Below are 24,591 nucleotides of genomic sequence, written 5' to 3' on the forward strand. Positions count from 1 at the left end.
AAATAAGCAAAACCTGAAACATAAATGGGACAGGAGATAAAATGAAAGTTATTTTCAGTTATAAAATGCAAAAGTTGTATTGAAAGCAAAATGCTTTGGTAAATTTCACTGAAATTTTGTTTCCAAGTGTAGTCAGCAAGAGTAAGTCTAAGGTCCGACACTGGGCTCTCAAGGTACAAAAGACGCCACACAGGTATCTATCAAACACAATCAGTTTATTTCCTGACAGCTAACAGCTGTGCCCCATAAATGGAAGAACAATATAACAAAGAAGCGGCATATCTTATGTCCCTTCCTGCAAGCCTGTAACCCCGAGTAGAAGCGGACGAAGTGGGAGGTTGTCTCAGCTTCCGAGGAACTGGTACTCAAAGCCTATTGGTGAAGTTCAATTTGCTAGGCTTTGAGGCAGCCTTAAATACAGTTTTTCCTGCCTTGTTTTGCAGTTTGGAAATTTCCATGGGTTACTCATTATGTGCTGATGTAGGGCTTAGCAGTTAGTTATCGATCTGGTTCAGATCTAGTTCTACTTGTTCTTTGGCCCTGTTTACGTGATCAGTATGTTAGGGTAAACAGAATTGTTTATGCGTTCTTGCTCTTTACCCTTATCTTATACTTGTTCTTGCTATACTGGCAACAATGCTTATCTTAAATGGTGTATGTTCCCAAAGACTTGCTTCTGGCTTATCAGATATAGGGAAAAGGGAAGGGGGAGGAGAAGAATGCAGGCCTCACCACCCCTAAACTAGCATGTAGAAAGTTTTTCCGCAATTGACCTCTACACTGAGGAGGGAAAAGGAAAAAGAAAGAGAGAAAAAGTTCTGACAACATCCCATTTCAATATTTTTGGAGTGACGTGATCCAGTTTTTCCTTTTGAAATTACATTTTGTTTCATTAGTGTTTTGTATTATATTTTTAAAGTAAAAATCAAAATGAAATATTTCCATTTTGTTGAAATGGAACTCTTTCTTCAAATTTTCTTTCTTTGAGAATTTCAATATTTTTAAATTTTATTCTGAATACAAATTAAAATAAATTTTAAAATCCTTTGGGGAAACAAAATATTTATTTTCTGCATGATTTTAGTAAGTCTTGTAAAAGTGAACTTTGGGTGTTTCCTTCATAATTCACCCATCAAAACAACCAACATAGGTTATACAGTATTCCTGCAGATGGATATATTTGGCACATAAGGGTTTAATTTTGTATTTATCAGGTAGCCATAAACCAGCTGTTTCTAGGCAGATTGCCTCAAAGGCTGGGTAGGTGAAAATGCTCCGAGATAGATTTCCTTGAACTGTAATGCAAGAAGATACACATTCAGTTCACACTTCTGAAGGAACAAAAGAAAGGAGCTGCACAACCTAACTCTTGATGTGTGGCAGGCAGAAAACAAAAAGAACTATAATACACAGTAGGTGTAAAATATAAAAATACCCAATGAATTATCTAAGTGAAAAATTCCTTTATTCAGAGACAAAGCTATAGATTCTTCCCTCTCTAGGAAAAAAATTCTGTTGCAAAGGAGTCAAGAACCTAAGTTTCAAACTCATGATAATTCCTTCAAATCATTCCATTATGGGGCACTGCTTTTCACAATGACATAGCAAGCAGAGGGCTTAGTATCTCCTTGGATCTTGGGAACATAGGAATGCCATAGTGGATCACACTCAAAGTCCATTTAGTCATGTCCTATCTCCATTGGAAAATGCCAGAAGAATGTATAAGAATCCCATTTTGTCAGAGAGGGCAGTGTGGGTGTGTCTAAACAACACCCCTCTGCTGACAGAGGGATGTAGATTAGGCACATTGCTATTGTAAATGAAGCGGAGATTTAAATATCCTGCACTTCATTTGAATAGAAATGGCCGCCGCTTTTTGCCAAAGCGGCACTTTGCTGGCAAAAAGTAGCAGTCTAGATGGGGATTGGTTGACAAGGAAAGCCTTTTCTGACCGATAGGCTTTCATTGTCGACTGATCCCATCTAGACTGCCGCTTTTTGCCAGCAAAGTGCTGCTTCGGCAAAAATCAGTGGCCATTTCTATTCAAATGAAGCCCAGGATATTTAAATCCACGTTTCATTTGCAATAGCAATGTGCCTAATCTACATCCCTCTGTCGGCAGAAGGGTGTAGTTTCGACACATTGTGTGGCTACGTCGAGACTGTCATGATTTTCCAGAAGTGCTTTTAACGGAAAAGTTTTCCATTAAAAGCGTTTTCGGAAAAGAGCGTCTAAATTGGCATGGATGCTTTTCTGCAAAAGCACTTTTTGAGGAAAAGCGTCCTTGCCAATCGAGACGTGTTTTTGTGCAAAAAAGCCCCGATCGCCATATTCGCTATCGGGGCTTTTTTGTGCAAAACAAATCTCAGCTGTCTACACTGGCCCTTTTGCGCAAAAGGGACTTTTACCTGAACAGGAGCAGCATAGTATTTCCGCAAAAAGCACTGATTTCTTACAGTAGGAAGTCAGTGCTTTTGCGGAAATTCAAGTGGCCAGTGTAGACAGCTGGCAAGTTTTTTCCGGAAAAGCGGTTGATTTTCTGGAAAAACTGGCCAGTCTAGACACAGCCTGTGTGTGTGACCTTACCCCTAATTTCCAATGGAAATTTAAGACCTGAAGCACAGGTTTTATATAGAGATGAAATATATATCTGTTCTCCTGCCCTCTATTAATAATATATATAATCTATAATAATGTAAAGAGTATAAATATATATTATCAATAGATGGCAGAAACATACATACAGAGAGTAAGGGCAGAAACATACATACAGAGAGTAAGGGCCAGGGACATCTGTCCCTGGACTTCTCACTTGATCAGAGCAGCATAGATTTTAGCAGGAATTAGCATTCAGGTGGTATGTCCAAATTACAAACAGACAATTACCAAAGAACTGTGTTTCAATGAAAGCAGTGATAATGGATTGCAGATAGTTGTAAAATGTTTGCTGTTGACATTTGCTGTATAAGAGTTTCAAAGCACATATACACTTACATTCTGCCTGATTTTTCCAGCTACAGTTTGTTTAAATGTTTTTTTTTTAATCTCAGATTTTCAGTGTTGACAAAATTGCATTTTGTGGAAGACTACATAGCTAGAATATAAGAAAGAAATGCACATGTATTTTCCATGCAATATAGTACAGGTTGAACCTCTCTAATGCACCACTCTGGGGACCTGACCAGTGCCAAACCAGAGAATTTACTGGACCACAGAAGGTCAATATTGTCTAGCAGCATTATCAACACTTCCACTGCCTACTGGGCACTTAAAAGACATTTAGGAGTAAATTTGAGCTAAGTAACAGCTCAGAACACTGAAGAGCCAGAACTGGTGGTTGTAAACAAACTTTATGGGACCACAGGAAACTTGGCCACACCCATGATAATTGGACAGCCAGTTAATTGAAATAACACCAGATCATGGATTCTGTTGGACCAGAGAGTGCCAGACTAGAGAGGTTCAACCTGTAGTAAATATGTTGTCCTATTGGAGGGGTCAGACTATCCCACTGTAGAAGTAATAGGTTACAGGGCCACCAGGACACTAATTTTCTTTAAATATTTAATGCCGCTTAAAGTTAGGGGCTGAAATCACAGCAGAGTCAGGCACAGTGTGAGCAGACTCTCTGAAGCTTTCTCCTACAGCTCTGCTAGTGTCCGTCAGTCTTCAGCTGCTGCATCTTTGTTTCTTCCGTGCAAGTCCTGGCCCTCATTTCAGTAAAGACTATCAATTGCACACAGTATGGACCATGGTCTTGTGAACTGCAGTTCAATGTACAATACAATCAGATGAGGGCACCTTTTAACCTCTTATTAGGAATTTGGGTCTCCAGAGTAAAATAGGAATGATTAACAATTGATTAAACTAGTGCATCAACCTTAGATGATTTCCAGGAACACCAATTCGGATATCCCCCTTAGCATCGCCTTTAAAATATGTTCACTATATTGTGACTCTTTGTTTTGTTTGTTTGTTTCCTGAATGATATGAAAGTATCTATTTCTATATACTTCTAATGACTGGTAAGAATAAAATTGTACTCTGCTTTTTAATTACCACTGAAAAGGATATTCTTCTTTAAAATTTTTTTTTGTAATACAAGATATTCCTATTTTCATTTGCCATCTTGCAAATGGTTCATCATTAGCCTGGAAGTGTCCAGCCGCTGTTTCTGTGCTGTTCTGAATGGGAAGCTGGCAGTCAACAACCACAGAGCTGAGAAAATCTGCTTTTATGGGTTATTGTTCTCTTGATAGCCAATTACCATTGAGATGCCAAGAAAAGAAATGTGTGCAGGCAGAAGCCAGTCATTAATTCATTAATTAATAATAAATCCAGTTGTCATCAAACCTATATATTTCTAATTAATAATGTAAAGAATGTAACCATTAGTAGGAAACCTCCTCTCCCCCTCCAAGGCCATAAGGGGTCCCAGAAAAAAGCAGAATCAGTGTGGTTCTGCCAGATAAAGGAAACCAGCTCAAGCAGGAATCCCCATTCACAGTTTGCCATGTAGCGTGGCTCCATCTCAGACATGTGAGCAGTGGGATTTGGTAGGTAAGGTTTATCAGGAGCTTTGCAGGATTTACCTGTCCCTATAATGTATTGTGGGACAGGCTTCATTTTGAAAAATCATCCATACTGTCACTACATCAGGAAAACCTTCTTTAACTATGATGTGTTATATTTCACATTCAAATACATTTTAATATACTGCCATGCATAGATTCCAGATGCACAAAATGAGAAATTATACTGTGATTTTAAGGAGGAGTCCTGTGGCACCTTAAAGACTAACCGTTTTATTTGAGCATAAACTTTTGTGGGTAAAATCAATTTCTTTAGCTGCATCTGTCAGTATTTAAAGTGCCACAAGACTCCTTGTTGTTCTTGCAGATACATGGCTAACTCTCTGATGATTGTGATTTTAGGCCTCTTTGTATGAGGGTATAGCTGAGTCAAATAAGAGCTAAACAAAGTTTTCATTAAAAAGAATGATGAGACTGTACTGCTTTGGCTCACTTATGGCCATTTTTTCCCATTCCTCACAATGTATGTGCTCGCACTGGGAGTTAAAGGTGTTCTGCACCTTGTAATGGCAATGGGAGAGGAGGGGCCTCCGGCCTAGATGCTTAAAGGTCTTAAAAATCTAATTACCATTGAAATTTATGTACTCAGATCAACAGGAGTCGGGTTCCTAAATACTGTTGAGAGTCAGGGCCTCTGGTCCTCACAAGACTGGGTGCTTTTACAAATATAAGCACGTAACTAGTTCTACTGTCTTGTTGACAGACTTTGCGTTTGAATGGTATGTTGCTTACAGTCTGTCTGGTGACCTCACAGGAGACACTCTGAGGCCAAACACTTGGATCTTGTAACAATCAGAAACTCGTGTGTTACAAAGCCCCCTGTTCTCTAAAGCAAAATGCAGGACAATGTAGCACTTTAAAGACTAACAAGATGGTTTATTAGATGATGAGCTTTCGTGGGCCAGAGCCACTTCCTCAGATCAAATAGTGCAAGAAAGTAGTCACAACCATATATACCAAAGGATACAATTAAAAAAAATGAACAAATATGAAAAGGACAAATCACATTGCAGAACAGGAGGGGGATGCGGGGGGGGGGGGGCAGGAAGGAAGGTAAGTGTCTGTGAATTGATGATATTAGAGGTAGGGAGAGTGGGATGTTTGTGAGTTAATGGTATTAGAGGTGATAATTGGGGAAACTATCTTGGTAATGGGTGAGATAGTTCAAATGTTTGTTGAGTCCTTTTTGGAAAGTGTCGAATTTTAACATGAATGACAGTTCAGAGGATTCCCTTTCAAGTGCAGATGTAAAAAGTCTTTGTAGCAGAATGCAGGTGAAGTCAAGTCATTGAGAGAGTGTCCTTTCTGGTTAAAATGGCAAGAAACTGTTTTCTCTTTGTGATCTCGTCTGATATCTGTTTTGGGGACATTAATCCTTTGGCGAAATGTCTGAGATGTTTGTCCAATGTACATAGCAGACGGACACTTTCGCCACATGATAGCATAGATTATATTTCTGGATGCGCAGGAATATGTGTTCTTGATCTTATAACTCACTTGGTTAGGTCCAATAATGGTATCAGCAGAATGAATATGTGGACAAAGCTGGCAACGGGGTTTGTTGCAAGGGAAGGTACCAGGGTTGGTATTAGTGTATCCTCTGAACTGTCATTCATGTTAAAATTCGACACTTTCCAAAAAGGACTCAACAAACATTTGAACTATCTCACCCATTACCAAGATAGTTTCCCCAATGATCACCTCTAATACCATTAACTCACAAACATCCCACTCTCCCTACCTCTAATATCATCAATTCACAGACACTTACCTTCCTTCCTCCCTTTCCCCCCCCCCCCCGCATCCCCCGCCTGTTCTGCAATGTGATTTGTCCTTTTCATATTTGTACATTTTTTTTAATTGTATCCTTTGGTATATATGGTTGTGACTACTTTCTTCCACTATTTGATCTGAGGAAGTGGGTCTGGCCCACGAAAGCTCATCATCTAATAAACCATCTTGTTAGTCTTTAAAGTGCTACATTGTCCTGCATTTTGCTTCAGCTACCCCAGACTAACACGGCTACATCTCTATCCCTGTTCTCTAAGTCAGTGATCTCCAAAACAGTCTCTGAAAGGGTGAAAGAAACAGAGTTTTTGAGAGAGGCAGCAAAATTCACATGCAATTCATTTCACTTCACTCCAATTGTTCTTACTCTTGCCCTGCTTTGTGTCCAAACACTTTATCCTCACATTCATAGCTCACGTACCTGGCACAGCTCCTTTGAAATGTCACATACAAATAGTGCAGTTGTCCAAGGGTATCATTAGCAAACAGCAGCGAAGGGGATGCGCCTCCAGTCAGACAGTAATCCTGTTGCACACACAGTGCTGCTAGGCTGATATCAGTGAGTTTTCTGCAACTCGTTCAATCGGTTAGAAAGCTAAGAAATTTTGCTTTGAAAGGAGCTGTGTATGTAGTAATAACCTACCTCACAGGCATGTTGTGGCAGTGAGAGTTGGGTCATTAATGGGTGAAATTTAACTCTGCAGCTGGCAAGAATGAGACCTAGGCATCATTAAAGCTAAGGTCTAGACTACAAGCCTCTTTCGAAAGTATCTTTCAAAAAAGTCTCTTTTGAAAGAGAGCATCTAGACTGCAACCACTTCTTTTGAAAAAGCGATCCGCTTTTTTGAAAGAGAACAACCAGGCAGTCTGGATGCTCTTTTTCGAAGAAGCCCTGTTGGCATTCAAGAACACCTTTTTTCGAAAGAGCATGTTCGTAAAAAGGCGTTCTTCCTCGTAAAATGAGGTTTGCTGCGGTTGAAAAAACCGCCACGTTCTTTTGATTTAATTTCAAAAGAACACGGTGTCAGTCTAGATGCGGAGTAAGTTTTTTCGAAAAAATGACCTTTTTTCGAAAAAAAAAACCTGTAGTCTAGACACAACCTTAGTCCTATGTAAACCCTATTTTGAGGGCTTCATGGGACAGAGGCTACATCTACACAGCAAATTAAAACCCATAGTTGGACTATACCAATCAACAATGGCTCCCGTTACTCAGGCTGCAGTGCTTGTTTCTTTCCACTCTCGACTTCCCAGCTCAGGCTGGAAACCTGAGTTCTGCGACCCTCCCAACCTATAGAGTCCTAGATTCCAGACACCATCTCCAGCCTAGAAGTCTACACAACAATGAAATATCCATGAAGCCCAAGCCTCATGAGCCTGAGTTGGTTAGCTTGGGCCGGATGTGGGTATCATCCCCTTAAATGCTGCATAGACCTTGCTGTCTCTGCTCCAGGTGGAATTTTACTCATTAATGTTTGTGAAGTGCTTTATGATCTTCAGGTGAGGGCATGACAGTACTACTACACTTTATTATTGTTTTAGCACTACCTTATGCTATGGTGGAATCATGGTCCAAAGAATATATCCAAAGGGAATATTTAAATTGTTCACATGTTGAGTTAAAGTACAACCATTTCTTCTATGTAAATTTCCCCTGCACCTTCTAATTGAGTGGTTCTTCATTTCTCTTCTACACTGTTGTATTTTAGTTTAGATATTTATAGTACAAAGTACCTATTACCATCATGTCTGGACACTTTTAGGTAGTCACAATGTGCATGACCAAATAGAAATGTAGACAGCATGTAGAAATTAACATCTCTTCTCTTGCAAAGAGTGCCACAGGATAGATCTAAGCATCATCTATGTAGCTCCCATCACCACAGTATCTGAGTGCTGGTCTGTCATCTATCATAATAGGTTGGGTTTTTTTTGTGTGGGGGGGGCGATGTTAAAGGTTTGGTTGCAGTGGCCTTAACAGTACTGTGCACATTCTTTACAACAAGAATATACAGCTTATTAGCACACATCAGTTGGTTAAATAGCTATGTAATATACAAAACTATTAGCAGTGGTGAACAATTTTGATTAATTGCTTTCTTCTACTGTATAAAAAATACATCATTGTATATTTTATATTTGAATAGCAGTGCCCACTAGTACTGTTGTAGTTAACTGTGTTAACATTGCAATTTCAGATTTTCAAGCTTTTTAGATCTTAAAAATCACACTAGGTTATAACCAGATAGGAGTAGGGGAAACGAATATTCTTATATAGTCATTGCCTACACTGATAAATGTGTCTGCTCCCATGGTTCTGCCTAAAGTAGCGTGTAGTTTGCAGCTCTGTTTGTATACGGTTTGCTCATATCCCATACATATTTCAGCTCCATCAGGTATGTGTCAGGAACAAAGCAGAATTATTCGGTCATGCTAAATTTTGGATGCATCTTCCTTGGTCATTTTGTTTTTTAGAAAAACATGTAAACATTTGAAAACATGTCAAAATTTGAAAATGGAGTCAGGTGTGTCATTTTAGACATCAGTTTATGAAAACTAAGGTTTGCTTTCATTATGATAATTTGTTTAACACTGTGAAAGCTGAGAAGAAAATAAATCTAATGCATTTCAATTTTTTTGAAATTCTGCTTATGTCCACATTATTTGTTTTTCAAATTTATAGGCCAATACAGGTTGAATCTGTCTAGTCTGGAACCCTCGGGATCTGACTGGTTCTGAATCAGAGAATTTTCTAGAACATAGGAGATTAGTATTGTCTAACAGCATTGCCAAAACTTCCACTTCTTACTGGGGTATTTGAGGACATTTAGAGGTAAATTAGAGCTAAATAACAGCACAGAACACTGAGAGCCAGGATTGGTGGCTATAAACAAACTTTATGGGATTGCAGAAAACTTGGCCACATGCATGAAAAGTGGACATCCAGCTAACTAAAATAATTCTGGATGACATGTTTCCAGACCAGAGAGGTCTGGACTAGAGAGGTTTAAACTGTAGCGTTGCATTAATCTGAGAAGCAAAAACAGATCTTTATTCAATGCCAAGTGTTTCAAATGCTTCACAAACTGTAGATGTGTACACTGCTGAAATCCAGCCATTTCTGTTGGTAGGATGCCAACCAGCTATTGTGCTTCATGCAACACAAATAGTGTGCAGGAAATGTAAGAGGTAAACCTTTTATTATTCACAAAAGTGTCCTGCTGTGCAAAGGAGACATGATTTTGGATTTCAAGTCTCATTTGAATACTTTGAACATCTGTGTATTAGTTTAAATTCAAATCTATACCTATGCATAGGTTCCTATATCATTTTCATAAGCAGTATTAAAATGAAAAATACTATGGTACCAAGGTTGTAAACAATTGTGCTCGTTGTTCTAACAGCAACCACTTGAATTAGTAAATAGTGACCCACTTCTGTAGGTCAGATCTTTCTATGTAGGGCATTGGCCCTGTAGAATTAATGGGACTTTGGATTAGGTCCACATTCAGTATCTTTAGGCATGTGACTATTCACATTGAACTATAAGGGGTTACTTATGTCAAGTTACTCACCTACATTAGTGTCTGCAGGTTCCAGACTTATATTTCTACAGCAGAGCAGGATGAATTGTTCATAGTGAGTATTTTAGTAGGTGAATGTTGCCTTTTTTCCTGTTTGTAAGTTGTTTGCAGATGAGCTTTGGTTCTTATTAATGTGTTCACTATTTAAAATTGTTTGAACAAGCTCTTTATGGATCTTCATGAAATATCCTCTCAGGAAACTAAGTTTTCCTGTTTCGTTTGGTTTTCATTTTTCAAGGTTTCAGTCTGAAACTTCCTTATAATGCCCTAATGCAGCATGGTATAAAGAGTTATACACTTACATTTCAATGTTCTGGCTGTAGGCAGACCTCCCATTTTACAAAGTTTTATAGTATTGAATTCTCTATACTTCAGGAAATGGTCTTGTTTAGCCACACGCTTCACTGAATTGCTTTCACTGCTTTGCGTTAAAGCAAATAAACTAATCAGTAGAAAAGACTAATCTCCCTGATCTGATCTTCAGGGAACAATATGGATCACTGAGCATGCAACCTTCCACGTACCTTATGATAAGAATGTGATATCCTTTTAAAATTCAGTTTCTATTGACTTTGTAACTATCAAGCTAATAAACCCACTCTAACTCAGTCAGGCTTATGCTTTGGATGGAAAGACTTGGGGGTTGAAACAATAGGATAAGCATGATATTGATGTTTGTCTTTCCAAATGTGTGTGTTTATTACATTATCACTATAAAAAATTAAACTAAAATTGCTATTGAAATAAAAAAGACTTCAGGCTTGTTAACTCTTAAAATCCCTCACACAAATCTCTTAGTTTGAATTCTTTATGCAGCTCTGGAAATATGTCAGAGTATCTTAGTAGCAAAACCTCTAAGGGTTAGTTCAAAATTGGTTGATTTTACTTTTTCATAACGTTTATATATGTTATGGTGGTGACTTCCCCAGATATGGTCACACTGGTTTGCTTAGCATACAAGCGTCTGGGGTACATTTTTAAAAAACACCTATGTCCCTTTTTCAAAAGGTACTTCTGAAAATATTACCTCTAGGCTATGTCTAGACTGCAAGCCTCTTTCGAAAGAGGCTCTTTCGAAAGATACTTTCGAAAGAGCCTCTTTCGAAAGAGAGCGTCTAGACTGCATGCGGAATTTCAAAAAAGCAAGCCGCTTTTTCGAAAGAAAGCACCCAGTGAGTCTGGATGCTCTCTTTCTAAAAAGCCTGTTTGCTTTCAAGAACGCCTTCTTTCGAAAGAGCACTTTCGAAAGAAGGCGTTCTTCCTCGTGGAATTAGGTTTACCACCGTCGAAAGAAAAGCCGCATTCTTTCGATTTAATTTCGAAAGAACGCGGCTGCAGTCTAGACGCAGGTGAAGTTTTTTCGAAAAAAGGCTACTTTTTTCGAAAAAAACCCTGAGTCTGGACACAGCCCTAGTGACATCCAACCCTGGGTTCCTACGTCCTACTTGTTTATTGTATAATTTTTTTAATATTGAAAATGGTATTCCACAACCTAGAAAAGCATCTTCTTGTAGTGTTCAGGGCCCTCTTCTGCACAAGCCTAATAAGTAATTGGATTCAGGTGAAAAATCCTACTGGTGTTAATAAGCCCATTCAAATGAATAAAATTAGATTCTTAAGAATTTGCAGCGTTCAATTTTTGCATGGCTGTGTGTGCAATCTGGGAGGAAAGAATTAATAGTGCTAAAAGTAACTTGTAGATAAATCTGGAAAAAAAAATAGAATTCTTCCATTTGTAATTAATATCCACATTAAAATATTATTTGATGTAACTGAAAAATATACCAAAATAATAATCAAACAGTTAACAAATTCCAATATTTGTGCAGTGTTCGATATACATTTTCATATTCAGCTCACATCTGTTTTTCAAGATACTTACGTAGACTGGGAAAATTATTAAGTTGAGATTTTGACACTCAATATATGTTTCCATTTATATACTTTACACAGCTTTGTCTGCAAAATATCAGTGCATAGTCCATGAGTCCCCTTTGGGGACTCTAGGAATGCCTGCTTGAAGGAAATAAGAGTGTATTTTTAATACATCTAAGCACTAATAAAACCCCACTCCCGGCAGAATGGCAGCAGCATGTTAAACAGAGAGAGGGTAAGTTTAGAAGATAGGATACACAAAGAACAAGTTAAAAGTCACTTAGGAAAGTTAGATGTCAGCAAGTCACCAGGTCCTGATGAAATGCATCCCAGGATACTCAAGGAGCTGATAGAGGAGGTATCTGAGCCTTTAGCTATGATCTTTGAAAAATCATGGCAGACAGGGGAGATTCCAGAAGACTGGAAAAGGGCAAATATTGTGCCCATCTATAAAAAGGGGAATAAGAACAACCCAGGAAACTATAGACCGGTCAGTTTAACGTCTGTCCCAGGGAAGATAATGGAGCAGGTAATTAAGGAAATCCTATGCAAACACTTGGAAGGTAATAAAGTGATAGGGAATAGCCAGCATGGGTTTGTGAAGAACAAGTCATGCCAAACTAATCTGATAGCTTTCTTTGATAAGATAACGAGCCTTGTGGATAAGGGAGAAGCGGTGGATGTCATATACCTAGACTTTAGTAAGGCATTTGATACGGTCTCGCATGATATTCTTATTGATAAACTAGGCAAATATAACTTAGATAGGGCCACGATAAGGTGGGTGCATAATTGGCTGGATAACCGTAGTCAGAGAGTTGTTGTTAACGGTTCTAAATCCTGCTGGAAAGGGATAACAAGTGGAGTTCCTCAAGGGTCTGTTTTGGGACCCGTACTGTTTAATATCTTCATCAATGATGTAGATATTGGGATAGAGAGTACGCTTATTAAGTTTGCAGATGATACCAAACTGGGTGGGGTTGCGACTTCTTTGGAGGATAGGGACATAATTCAAAATGACCTTAGCAAGTTAGAGAAATGGTCAGAGGTAAACAGGATGAGGTTTAATAAAGAGAAATGCAAAGTGCTCCACTTAGGAAGGAACAATCAGTTCCATACATACAAGATGGGAAGCGACTGTCTAGGAAGGAGCATGGCGGAAAGGGATCTAGGGGTCATAGTGGACCACAAGTTGAATATGAGTCAACAGTGTGATGCTGTTGCAAAAAAAGCAAATATGATTCTAGGTTGTATCAACAGGTGTGTTGTAAGCAAAACTCGTGAAGTCATTCTGCCGCTCTACTCTGCACTAGTTAGGCCTCAGCTGGAGTACTGTGTCCAGTTCTGGGTGCCACATTTCAAGAAAGATGTGGAGAAATTGGAAAGGGTACAGAGAAGAGCGACAAGAATGATTAAAGGTCTAGAGAACATGACCTATGAAGCCAGGCTTCATGAACTGGGCTTGTTTAGTTTGGAAAAAAGAAGATTAAGGGGGGACATGATAGCGGTTTTCAAATATCTAAAAGGGTGTCACAAGGAGGAAGGAGAAAATTTGTTCCTCTTGGTTTCTGAGGACAGGACAAGGAGTAATGGGCTTAAAGTGCAGCAGGGGAGGTTTAGATTGGACATTAGGAAAAAATTCCTAACTGTCAGGGTGGTCAAATATTGGAATAAATTGCCAAGGGAGGTGGTGGAATCTCCCTCTCTGGAGATATTTAAGAACAGGTTAGATAGACATCTGTCAGGGATGGTGTAGGTGGAGCTTGGTCCTGCCTTGAGGGCGGGGGGCTGGACTCGATGACCTCTTGAGGTCCCTTCCAGTCCTATGATTCTATGATTCTATGAAACAGCTTCAATACTGTACATGGAAAACCTGTATACCATGCTCCTGACTGTAAAAATTAGTAGTGAAGGGACATGAATATGATAGGATCAGAGAATTCTAGCTTCCAGTACATAAACAAATCCCCCTCACTTGTCATTTTTGTGTGTGTACAGAGGAAGTATGGGGCATATATTATAGTGGCCAGTCACAGGAAATGTTCAAAAATTGTCAGCTAAATAAGAAAGAAAAATCTTACTGGTGGGCTGGAAAAGGAGAATCAATAACATGAAGAGAAATGAATATTTTTAAAACAAAAGGCCTGATTTTCTCTCGTGTATGCTAGTGCAAATCAGCACTAACTTCTTTGTAGTCAATGAAATTAAGTGAATGTAAGGAAGAGAAGAAGCAAAGGACCAGAATCTGCCCCATTTTTTTTTGAGTAGTACCTTGTTCTGTAAGGTTTCAGTGGAGCTACCAATGGAAAAATGTACTACCTTATACAAGTATGAGTGGCAGAGTCTGGGCCAATAAGAGATCAGACTTCATGAGCAGCTATTGTCTTTCTGTGTAAAAAAATCAATGTTAACCAATTTGAAAATTAACTATTTTTCCATTCAGTGTTTGGTGTATAGAATATAGCCAAATTTATGCATAAAGATTGTCCATGATCCAGTGGAACATAATGACCTACTCAGTTCTATCATGTGTATAAACCACATATTAAATGTGCCAAAAAGTAAGTATTTACTTGACAGACTAATGGCCCTTAAATAATTTCCACAGCCTGTAATGATCTGGAGGTTAAGGGGCATGGATCTGATTGCAGTGCAAGCACCATATTTATTTCAAACTCAATATGTTCTCATATAGTATCTCAACAGCAGATTTTTTTAACCAGTAATATCTGAAGATAGCCCTCTTCCCCTTTGGACTTCAAAGTCCTTTAAATCTTCCCTTATGGTTTTGCCTTTTGTTTTGTTCTATAACTTAATAATGAAAGCAAAATAATCTTTAAGGTTAGCATTAATCTTCATTGCCCATGACATTACATCCTTGGCCATCTTTGTTCTCCATCTTGGACAAAAAGAGTCAGAAGGGTTACAAAATGTCTTCATTCCAAAGTCTGGTAGCTTTAACTTAGCTCCATAGAGTTGTACAATATATATATTTTAATTTTTCACTAATATTCTGTAATAACAGCTGCAGTACAGCAACAGAATCTGGGCCCAGATCAGTGTGCTAAATATGAAAATGGTTATTATAACCATTTAAAAATAACATAGCATAACTCATATAACTGCTATTGTAAGTGGCTGTGGCGACCTGTTGGGCTCTGATTCAGAGCTCTAAAAATTCAGATAGATCCAAACACCTTAACAGAAGTTCTGAAATCAGTAATACTATTTGTACCTCAGTGTACAAGGGTTTATACACACAGCTCTTTCATTTTCATATGAGAATGATACATTCCTAAATATGGTCAGGAAGCATTAGTTTCTTGTCTTCTTGTAGTATTTTTAAGAAATTTATCTTCATTGATTACTTGAATTTCCCCCCCCCCAGAACTTTCCACATTGAAACTTGCAACCAAAGCTTTTAAAGTGTCATTATCTCAGTTAAACTGATTTGTCCTTATTATTCCTCATTACCTTTTATTTTGTAATTGCTCTGGAGAGCTTTATAGAAGCGGCATATAATCATCTATGTGTGCTTTACTGGTTATGATTTTTTTTTATAGTGTGTGGTCAATGTATAGAAATTGAGGTGCCAACCTGATTTGTTAACCATGGGTAATTGGATTCTCCATTTTTAATTACAGGTGGTAATGACATTTTAAGTACTATCTACAGGTGTTGGGAGTTTTTATTAAATGTGAAGCAGCATTAAGAAAGTCTAAGCTTCTGGAACACTGCCAAATTTCAGAGGTGCCTTTCAACTCTAAATTGCAGTTTTCATTTAAGGATAATTACAACTCTGGCCACCTGGACAGCTGCTTATTGATATCATGCATTACCTGAAGAGTAAATCTGCAAGTAACGTTGAGCTCTCATAGATTCAAATATGCTTAAATGCTGAATTATTAGAAATATGTTCTGGGCTGTGTTTTGATTCCATACAAATGTTAGATGTACACCTTATTTCCCTGTATTCTTCAGGGTTGTACATTTCCAGTGTCAGAATACATTGTGATCTACTGACACTAGGGGTTGGAGGCAAGACATTTCAGACATGCTCCTGGCTGTATTCTCTTTGCTGTTGTGACAATTTTAAGGCATGCCTGGAGACTCTGGTTTGAGAATGTTATATTATACTTTGTTCTGCAGCTTTTGGGTAAAGACATGTTCAGAACAAGGACTCTCCTTCTGCTCCGTTCTTCATGTTTCTTTTACCCTTTGGTAACTTCTTCCAGAGAGTGGATTTTAAATAGCATCAAAGAGGACTCTCTACATTCAATATCAACACACTTTATTGTATCTTGGGTATTGTACCTTTTAAAACATATGCGAGGCAACTTTGTACTTTCTCCTACAGAAAGCCCCCATTTTTAATTCTCTGAGTGTATTGAAATCTGAGGCTTATGTTGTTTGTCCTTGCCCATGGGTGACTGCACAAGTTTTCCCATACAAGCTAGAATTAGGCATGCTTGACCTTCAAGTCAGTTGGTTGATACTGTTTCTATTAGCATATACATCTTCACTGGCGTGTTGGATATTTTTAATTCATTGCCACCAGTATGCTTTCTGGTGTGAAACCTTGACCCTTCTGAAGTGTGATTTGGCCTTTTTCTATTGCAAAACTCCCATTGACTTCAGTGAGGCCAGAAGGTCACTCTTGATGTCTTAGAAGAGGTTGAGATAAAAAGTAAGAGAGCTACTTGGATCTCAGAAGTGAAGATAATATTTTAGCTATTGTTTAACAAACACAGAACTGCTGTTTAAATTGCTCCCTTTACTGTGTGACACTATAGCACTCTTCTCTATGAACTGATTTTATTTAGGTTTGGCAAAATTCAATTTTTATTTTTTTAATAATTTCAACATTTTCATGTTTTTTAATTTAAATTTTCACAGTTGCAGAAACTTTTGGTGGTGGTCAGACAGTTATTCAATGGATGATGAGATTCAAAGAGCTAAAGCTTTATAATCATTAAATCTGTCAGCCTCATGTCAAAATATTCAAAGTAAATAGTATTAAATCAGACTCTAATAAGTTCTCAAGCACCATTTGCTCATTTGGCCTATCTGTAAATTTCAGTTATTATCAATGGAAATACTTTTTCATTAGTTTGTGTGTGCATAGTGAAACTTACACACACAGACATTTACTGATAAAAATCAAATCCTTAATGTCTAGTTTTATGCCAAACACAACCTTCTCCTAACATTTTTGCCCATTAAATATAAAATAAAACCCTATGTCAATGCAATGTTAATCAAGTCCAGATGAAATCATGAAGTCAGGGACTGTAAAAGTTAAAGTTCATACAAAAACATTGTTTGGCATGTTTACACTAAACAGGTTAATTTCATAGGTTCATTCACTCCCATGCCAGAAGAGGTTGACTCATTATTTAGTCTATTCTTCTGTATAATGCAGAACTTCCCCCAAACAAATTCTGATGCATCTCTTTTAAAGCAAACATCCAATCATGATTTTAAAATGGTCATTGATGAAGAATCCACTAAAACTCTTGGTAAATTATACCAGTGGTTAATTACTCTCACTGTTAAAAATGTACATCTTCTTGCAAGTCTTAATGTGTCTAGCTTCAGCTTCCAGTCAGTGGATTGGTAACTTTCTCTAATAGATTGAAAAGTCCATTATCAGATATTTGTTGCCTATGTAGTTTCTTATATACTGTAATCAATTTACTCCTTAACTTTCTTTGTTAAAATAGACTGAGCTCCTTGCCTCTGTTGCTGGGTAAGGCAGGGTTTCTAATCCTTTTAATCATTATTGTGGCTTTTCTCTGAATCTGCTCCTATTTATCAACATCCTTCTTGAATGAACTGTAGAAATCAAAACTAGACATAGTATTTCAACTGTGGTCATGCGAGTGCTATATACATAGGTAAAACAACCTTTCTACTACTTTTCAAGATTTCCCACTGTGCACCTAAAGAATATGACTATCTCTTTTGGCCACAGTATTGGTTAGAGATCACATTCAGATGATTATCTACCTCTACCCTACACATTTTTTCAGAGTTACTGCATCCTCGATAGAATCAATCATCATCCTATTAGAATAATCTACATTCTTCGTTCCTAAATGTATGAATTTACATTTAGCTGTATTAAAATGCATGTTGTTTGCCAAGTGATATAAATTACTCTGTATTAGTGTGATCTTTCCTGTTCTTTATCTACCACTCCTCTAATTTTTGGAAAATCTGCAAAATTTATCAGTGATGACTTAATTTTCTTTTAAGTTATTGACAGAAATATTAATATTAATAGCATGTGACCTAAAACAAATCCCTGCAGGACCCCATCAGAAAAACACTTGCTCAGTGATAATTCCTATGTCCAAGTACATATTAGCCAGTATTTATTTCATTTAATGTGTGCCTTGTTAATGTTACATCTTTTTTTAATCAGAACTTTGGGTGATACCAAGTCAAACACTTAAAAGAAGTCCAAGTATATTATGTCAGTACTATTATCTTTATCAATCAACACAACAGAAATTAATTCCAGGAAGTCTTGTGTCAATGAGGAGTTCACAGTAGATGATCACATTGTACTGTCCACATATTTAAGGTTTCCACCAACTTCCATTGCAAATACCTCATGTTTCCCATTTTGCAGAAATTTTCTTCTTTGTCTTCAGAGTAATCCTATAAATACTGAAGCTTAATTCATTTAAAATCAAATGTATAGGGCAGAAAAAAGGGTAAGTCATTAAATGATTAACTTGTTTTGATTTTTGACATTAATATATTTCTTTTATTTCCTGTAGTTCAAAATCAGTTTGTTCCTATGCCTTCAAACTGCAAATCTTCCTGAAAATAAACTAGCTATATTTGAAGAAAATAGCAATAGTTAAATAAAGGATTTAACAACTTTTGTTGTGGATAATTTTGGGCCCAAACTTGCTCCCATTGCTTTTAATAACAATCATAGCTAAGTCTTGTTATTGAAGTACAGTAAAACTTGTGTTATCCATCATGCTTGGGGATTAGGGAGTTCTGGTTATCTAAAAATTCCAGTTATCTGAGGGTCCCATCAACCTAGGAAAAACCAATGGACAATAGTAGCAAAACTCAAGTTTTTAATATTGGGAGTTTTGTAGTTGGTCTCACATTTCTATTTTGAGTTAAAGATGATTAGTACTTCTTAAATAAAAAATTGTTAAGCCAAGCCAGGGCTGTGTACCTGAAGATGTGACAGTATTGTTGCTGGGTTAATGCCAGTTAACAGAGTGCCGGATAACACAGGTTTCACTGTAATTGGGAATTTTTTACGCTAAGTTCAGTGGAACTAAGACAGAATGAAATAAGTGTATATTACAAACAAGTAAAAGTACATGAAAAAACATGATTACAGTTGCAAAGCATGCAAATTTTTGGAAATGCAAGAATTAAGGTTCCCTTAATCATAATTTTTGGTAAAAATTTAGCAACAGTCACCAAACATGTTCAGAAGTAATTTTCAATAGTACTTTCCTAAAACCAAGCAAAGATTTTAGTCCTCAAAAAGGACTACCTTTATGTGAAACTTCAAACTACAGTATTAGCCATTGCTCCATAGTCTGTTTCAGTGTTAGGAAAGGCATATATTCCTTCTGTTCATCCCATATCTGAAAAAAACCCAAGGGGACTTTGTGAACATGTTCTTTAAATCACTTGTGGGAAGAGAATAAATGAAGACATTTATGACCCAAAGCTAAAGCTAAATGTTTCAGAAAATTGTGTGTATGAAAACAAGTAGGATTTCTGTAACCTGCTTCACAAGCTTTGCTATATGACCAATTCTGGTTGCTTGCTATAACTAGAGTTATGTTTAAGAGATTTTCTATTGCTGCGAAAAAAAAAGGTTTCATTTTTGCCAAAATGTTTCTTCAAGGTTTTCATTGATAAATTGAAAATGTCTTCTTTCATCAAAAAAACTGGCTGAAAACCTTTATTATTTAGGTCTTTAAACTTTTTTCTGGTTTTTTTGTTTGTTTGTTTTTGTTTTTTCTTTTGGAAGCTCCAGACTGCACATCTTCAGCTGATTTTTTTTTAGATAATTTTTTTAAAAAAGGAATTTCAATGAAAATAACAAATGAATAGAAAATGAACATTCACTGTGGATTTTTCCATTTAAAAAAAACCAAAAAAACAAAAAACCCAAACTATTTTGGTCAAAAAGAGTTTTAAAAGTAAGATTTCAACAAGGTTTGTTTTTAGATTGTAAGATTAGCTAGGAGTATGCAGAATTCTGCCAAGCAGATTTTTAAATATGGAACATCTCTTGAGTCAGTCAGGTTTGTATCCCTGTTCATATGTAATTCATAAACATTCATGCAGAACAGATTTTTGTTAATATTCCTGTTTGGGGACAATTCTTCATATGAATACAAGTATTAATGTATGAAAACATTTAAAAGGATTCTATGAGCAGGGTCTAAAATCAGTCTGCTGGCAAGAAATTAATAAATGCCCCCCCTTCTCCCCCAAAAAGCTGAATGTCTCAGATAAGTTGTTTGCAATTAATAGTTTGACCTCAGAAGGATTCTGTTGTGTGCCTGTTTCTTTTTATTCATTTTTTTCTATTAATGTTAATAACTATTAGATGTTTGTAGATTGGGTATATTGATATTTTGTGGGTGACTGTTGCTTTAAGTCCAAAGAGATGACTTGCTGCTTCAAAGAAGGCATCATGTATAATCTCATTGGTATTGTGGAAAATGGGAAAAGCAAATGTTAAAGGTTTCCCAGGTCAGCTGCATCTGCTTGGCTTTGTTTGTTAGGGATTTTTCTTTTTTCAAAAAGAAAAATATGCCATTCACTCTGGCAATGTCTACTCCTTTTTAATATGATTCTCACCTATTTTGATGCCTCTCTAAGTTGTGTAACTATAAAGCACCCAAAAATGGATGTCTGCAATAAAATGTTACAGAGAATTTCATGTATAAAAACACCAGATGAACCTCTATAATCCAGACTTCCTTCATCTGGCATGATTCGTGATCTGGCGTCTGTCCAACATCTGAAAAGTGAATAGCTCTGAAGCTCGACAACTCCTCTGCCCTCCCAGACCTTCTGCGGAGCCACAAATACCTGATTTATAGTATTCAAGCTCAGGGAGGGAGGGGGAGAAGAGGGGATGGGAAGACACTTGTGGGGGGGAAAGGCAGGACATCTGTGGAGCCTGGTGGCTGAGTACAGCCTTGCAGTGGGCAGCATAGGCCGGAAGCACAGCCCAGTGGCTGCAAGGTTCTGCTGCTGGTTGCAAGGATCTTCCCTAGAATGTCCCCCATCACTGACCATTTTGTATCTTTGTGCCATAAGATTGGAGCCCCCAGACAGTGGGAGCAGAGGAGCAGGCATTGATCTTCCCTGGTCTGGCAAATGAATTGGTCAGGTCCCAAGGGTGCCAGAGCAGGGAGGTTCATCTTGTAGTACTTTGCTCTTCTATGACTGCTGTTGTGCATTGATTACAAAGCACTTTATAAATGTTAGTTAAATTTATATTTATATTTATGAGCCAGGCTCTTTGTACAATGGAGGAAGCTGCAGAAGGAAGCACTCTAATCAGACACGAAGATTATTGTGATTTGTTAGGGAAAGGGTCAATATGGCTGCTGTAATGGGAAATTGTCTCACCAATTAGACTTGTTAGAAGGAGGTCAACAAACTTGTGGAGATGGATGATCTACTTTGTATGGTATACTCAGACTTTCGCAAAGCATCTGATATGCCCCTCTCCAAAGTCTTTTAAGCAAAGTAAGCAGTCATACAATAAGACGGGAGGTCCTCTCATTGATCAGAAAGGCAGAAAATAAATGGTAGGAATAAATGGTCCGTTTTAAAAATGAAGAGAGGTAAATAGTAGGTTTGCTCCAGGGATCTGTGGGGTCCCCCAGAGATATACAATCATATTCATGAATTATCTGAAAAAATGGTAAAACATGACAAAGCTTGCAAGTGATAGAAAGTAACTCAAAATAGTTAAATCAAAAGCTGACTGTGAAAAGATACAAAGTGATCTCACAAAACTGGGTTAGTGAGACAAGTAAGTTAGGGTACGTCTACACTACAGCACTAATTCGAACTAACTTAATTCGAATTAGTTAATTCGAACTAAGGTAATTCGAACTAGTGCATCTAGACCTAAAACCTAGTTCTAATTAGCATTTTGCTAATTCGAACTAGCATGTCCACATTGAGTGGACCCTGAACCAATGTTAAGGATGGCCGGAAGCAGTGCCGGCAGGGCATCAGATTAGGACTTAGAGCGTGGAGCTGCTGTCTCAGGCTAGCTGAGGGCTGTGCTTAAAGGGTCCTGACCCGCAGCCCGGACAGACAGTTCTTAGGGTTCCCCGCTTGCAAAGCAGTCCTGGCTTGGAGTGCCCTGAGTGCCCACACTCGGCACATCACAGCACTCGGCCATCAGCCCGGCTGCACTTGCCGCAGGCTGCCATCTGGGGGGGCGTGTCAATCGGGGGACTGCAGGAGAGATTCCACCCCGAGGAGCCCACAGAGCCACCCCAGTCCTCCCCATTGGGGGCTCGTATCCCATTCCTCCCTCACCTCCTTCCACTTACCCCTCTCTAGCCCCCCCTTCCTGATGTACAAAATAAAGGACAAGTGTGTTCAAAAATAGAAACTCTCTTTATTGAACAAAACTCGGGGAGACTGGGAAAAAGAGGTAGGAGAGGGGAAGAGAGAGGGTGGGAGAGGGGAGGTCAACTAAAATGATCAGGGGTTGGGAACAGGTCCCATATGAAGAGAGACTAAAGAGACTGGGACTTTTCAGCTTAGAAAAGAGGAGACTGAGGGGAGATATGATTGAGGTCTATAAAAGCATGACTGGTGTGGAGAGGGTGCATACAGAAAAGTTCTTCATTAGTCCCCATACTATAAGGAATAGAAGACACCAAATGAAATGAATGGGTAGCAGGCTTCAAATTAATAACAGAAAGTTCTTCTTCACAAAGCAAATAGTCAACCTGTGGAACTCCTTGCTGAAGGAGGCTGTGAAGGCTAGAATTATAACAGAGTTTAAAGAGAAGTTAGATAAATTCATGGAGGTTGGGTCCATGTAGTGGTATTAGCCAGGGGGTAGAAATGGTGTCCCTGGCCTCTGTTTGTGGAAGGCTGGAGATGGATGGCACGAGACAATTGGTTTGGTCATTGTCTTCGGTCCATCCCCTCCAGGGTCCCTAGTGTTGGCCACTGTCGGCAGACAGGCTACTGGGCTAGATGGCTGTTCTAAGCTCAGGGCTCAGGGTCGGGGGTCTCACTGGACCACCCTGATTTTTATGCAAACCTGGTCCTGGGTGGCCAGGCTGGCAGCTATCCTGCCCTAGACGGCCACTTTCCTGTGCCTAGTGCGGAGGTCACGGATGAGGTCCATGATCTCCGCACTAGACCAGGTGGGCGCCCGCCTCTTGCGGACCTGGGCAGGCTCCCAGGAGCCGCCAGCCTGGTCCCGGGAAGAGGCGGAGGGCTGGGTGGCAGGGGGTGGCTGGTTCGTGCTGTGCCATGTGCAGGGTCTGCTGGCTGGGTGCTCACAGGCTTGCACCTGGCATGGGCACCGTAGCCAGACCGTGCCCCTTTAAGGGCTCCGGGGCCAGGAGGGGAGCAGACGAGTTTCCCTGGTGGCACCCAGAGTGGCCACCAGGGAAAGCTGGGGAGGGCTAGCCTCCCACTAGTTCGAATTAAGTGGCTACACAGCCCTTAATTTGAACTACTTAATTCGAACTAGGCATTAGTCCTCGTAGAATGAGGTTTACCTAGTTCTAATTAAGCGCTCTTATTCGAACTAGCGGTTTGCCTGTGTAGCCTATCAAAGTTAATTTGAACTAATGTCTGTTAGTTCGAATTAACTTTGTAGTGTAGACATACCCTGTGTAAAAGACAACATCAGAAATTCAGTGTTGATAAAGGTAAAATAATGCCCATTGGAAAAATCCCTTAATCTCAGCTATCCACTCAAAATGATGGTGTCTAAATTAGCTGTTATGGCTCAAAAAAAGAAATCTTGGAGTCACTGTAGTTATTTATCTGAAAATATCCACTTAATTTGCAGCAGCAGTCAAAAAATCTAATAATGTTGGGAACCATGAGGAAATGGCTAGATAACGAGACAGAAAATAAGATACTACCACCACACAAATCCATAATATGACCATACCTTGAATACTGTGTACAGTTCTGGTAGCTTTATGTCAAAGTCATATGTTAAATTTGGGAAAATGCAGAGGAAACAAAACAAAAATGACAAGGGAGGTATAGAACAGCTTCTGTATGAGAAGAGATTAAAAAGACTAGGTCTGTTCCGCTTGGAAACAAAATAACTAAAGAGGGATATGATAGAGGTCTATAAAATTGTGATCTGGTGGAAGTGAATAAGCAAATATTGTTTACTTCTTCATATAGCACAAGAATCAGGGGTCACTCAATGAAATTAATATGCAACAGGCCTAAAACAAACAAAAGGATGTACTACTTCACACAATACGCAGTCAGGCTATGAAACTTATTGCCAGGAGATGTTATGAATGTCAAGACAGTAACTGAGTTTGAAAAAAAATAGGTATGTTTCTAGAGGATGGGTTCATTAGCCATTATTGGAGCAACTCTATGCTCTGGGTGTCCCTAAACATCTGACTACCAAATGCTCTTAGTGGGTGTGATGCAATGATTGCCCCTCACTGGCCCTTTAAGGGTTAAAATCTAGCCCTAGGAGAGGGATGGAGCTGTGAAGCCAGTGG

The 24,591-nt window shown here is 38.5% G+C and overlaps 1 pseudogene; it reads right to left on the minus strand.

Moving 5' to 3' along the window:
• LOC149524041 (von Willebrand factor D and EGF domain-containing protein-like) overlaps nucleotides 1-24,591 on the minus strand; it is a 217,769-nt pseudogene that overhangs the window by 114,118 nt on the left and 79,060 nt on the right.

The sequence above is a fragment of the Pelodiscus sinensis genome, chromosome 7, assembly GCF_052426305.1.
Source record: "Pelodiscus sinensis isolate ZL-2025 chromosome 7, ASM5242630v1, whole genome shotgun sequence".
Classification (NCBI taxonomy): Eukaryota; Metazoa; Chordata; order Testudines; family Trionychidae; genus Pelodiscus; species Pelodiscus sinensis.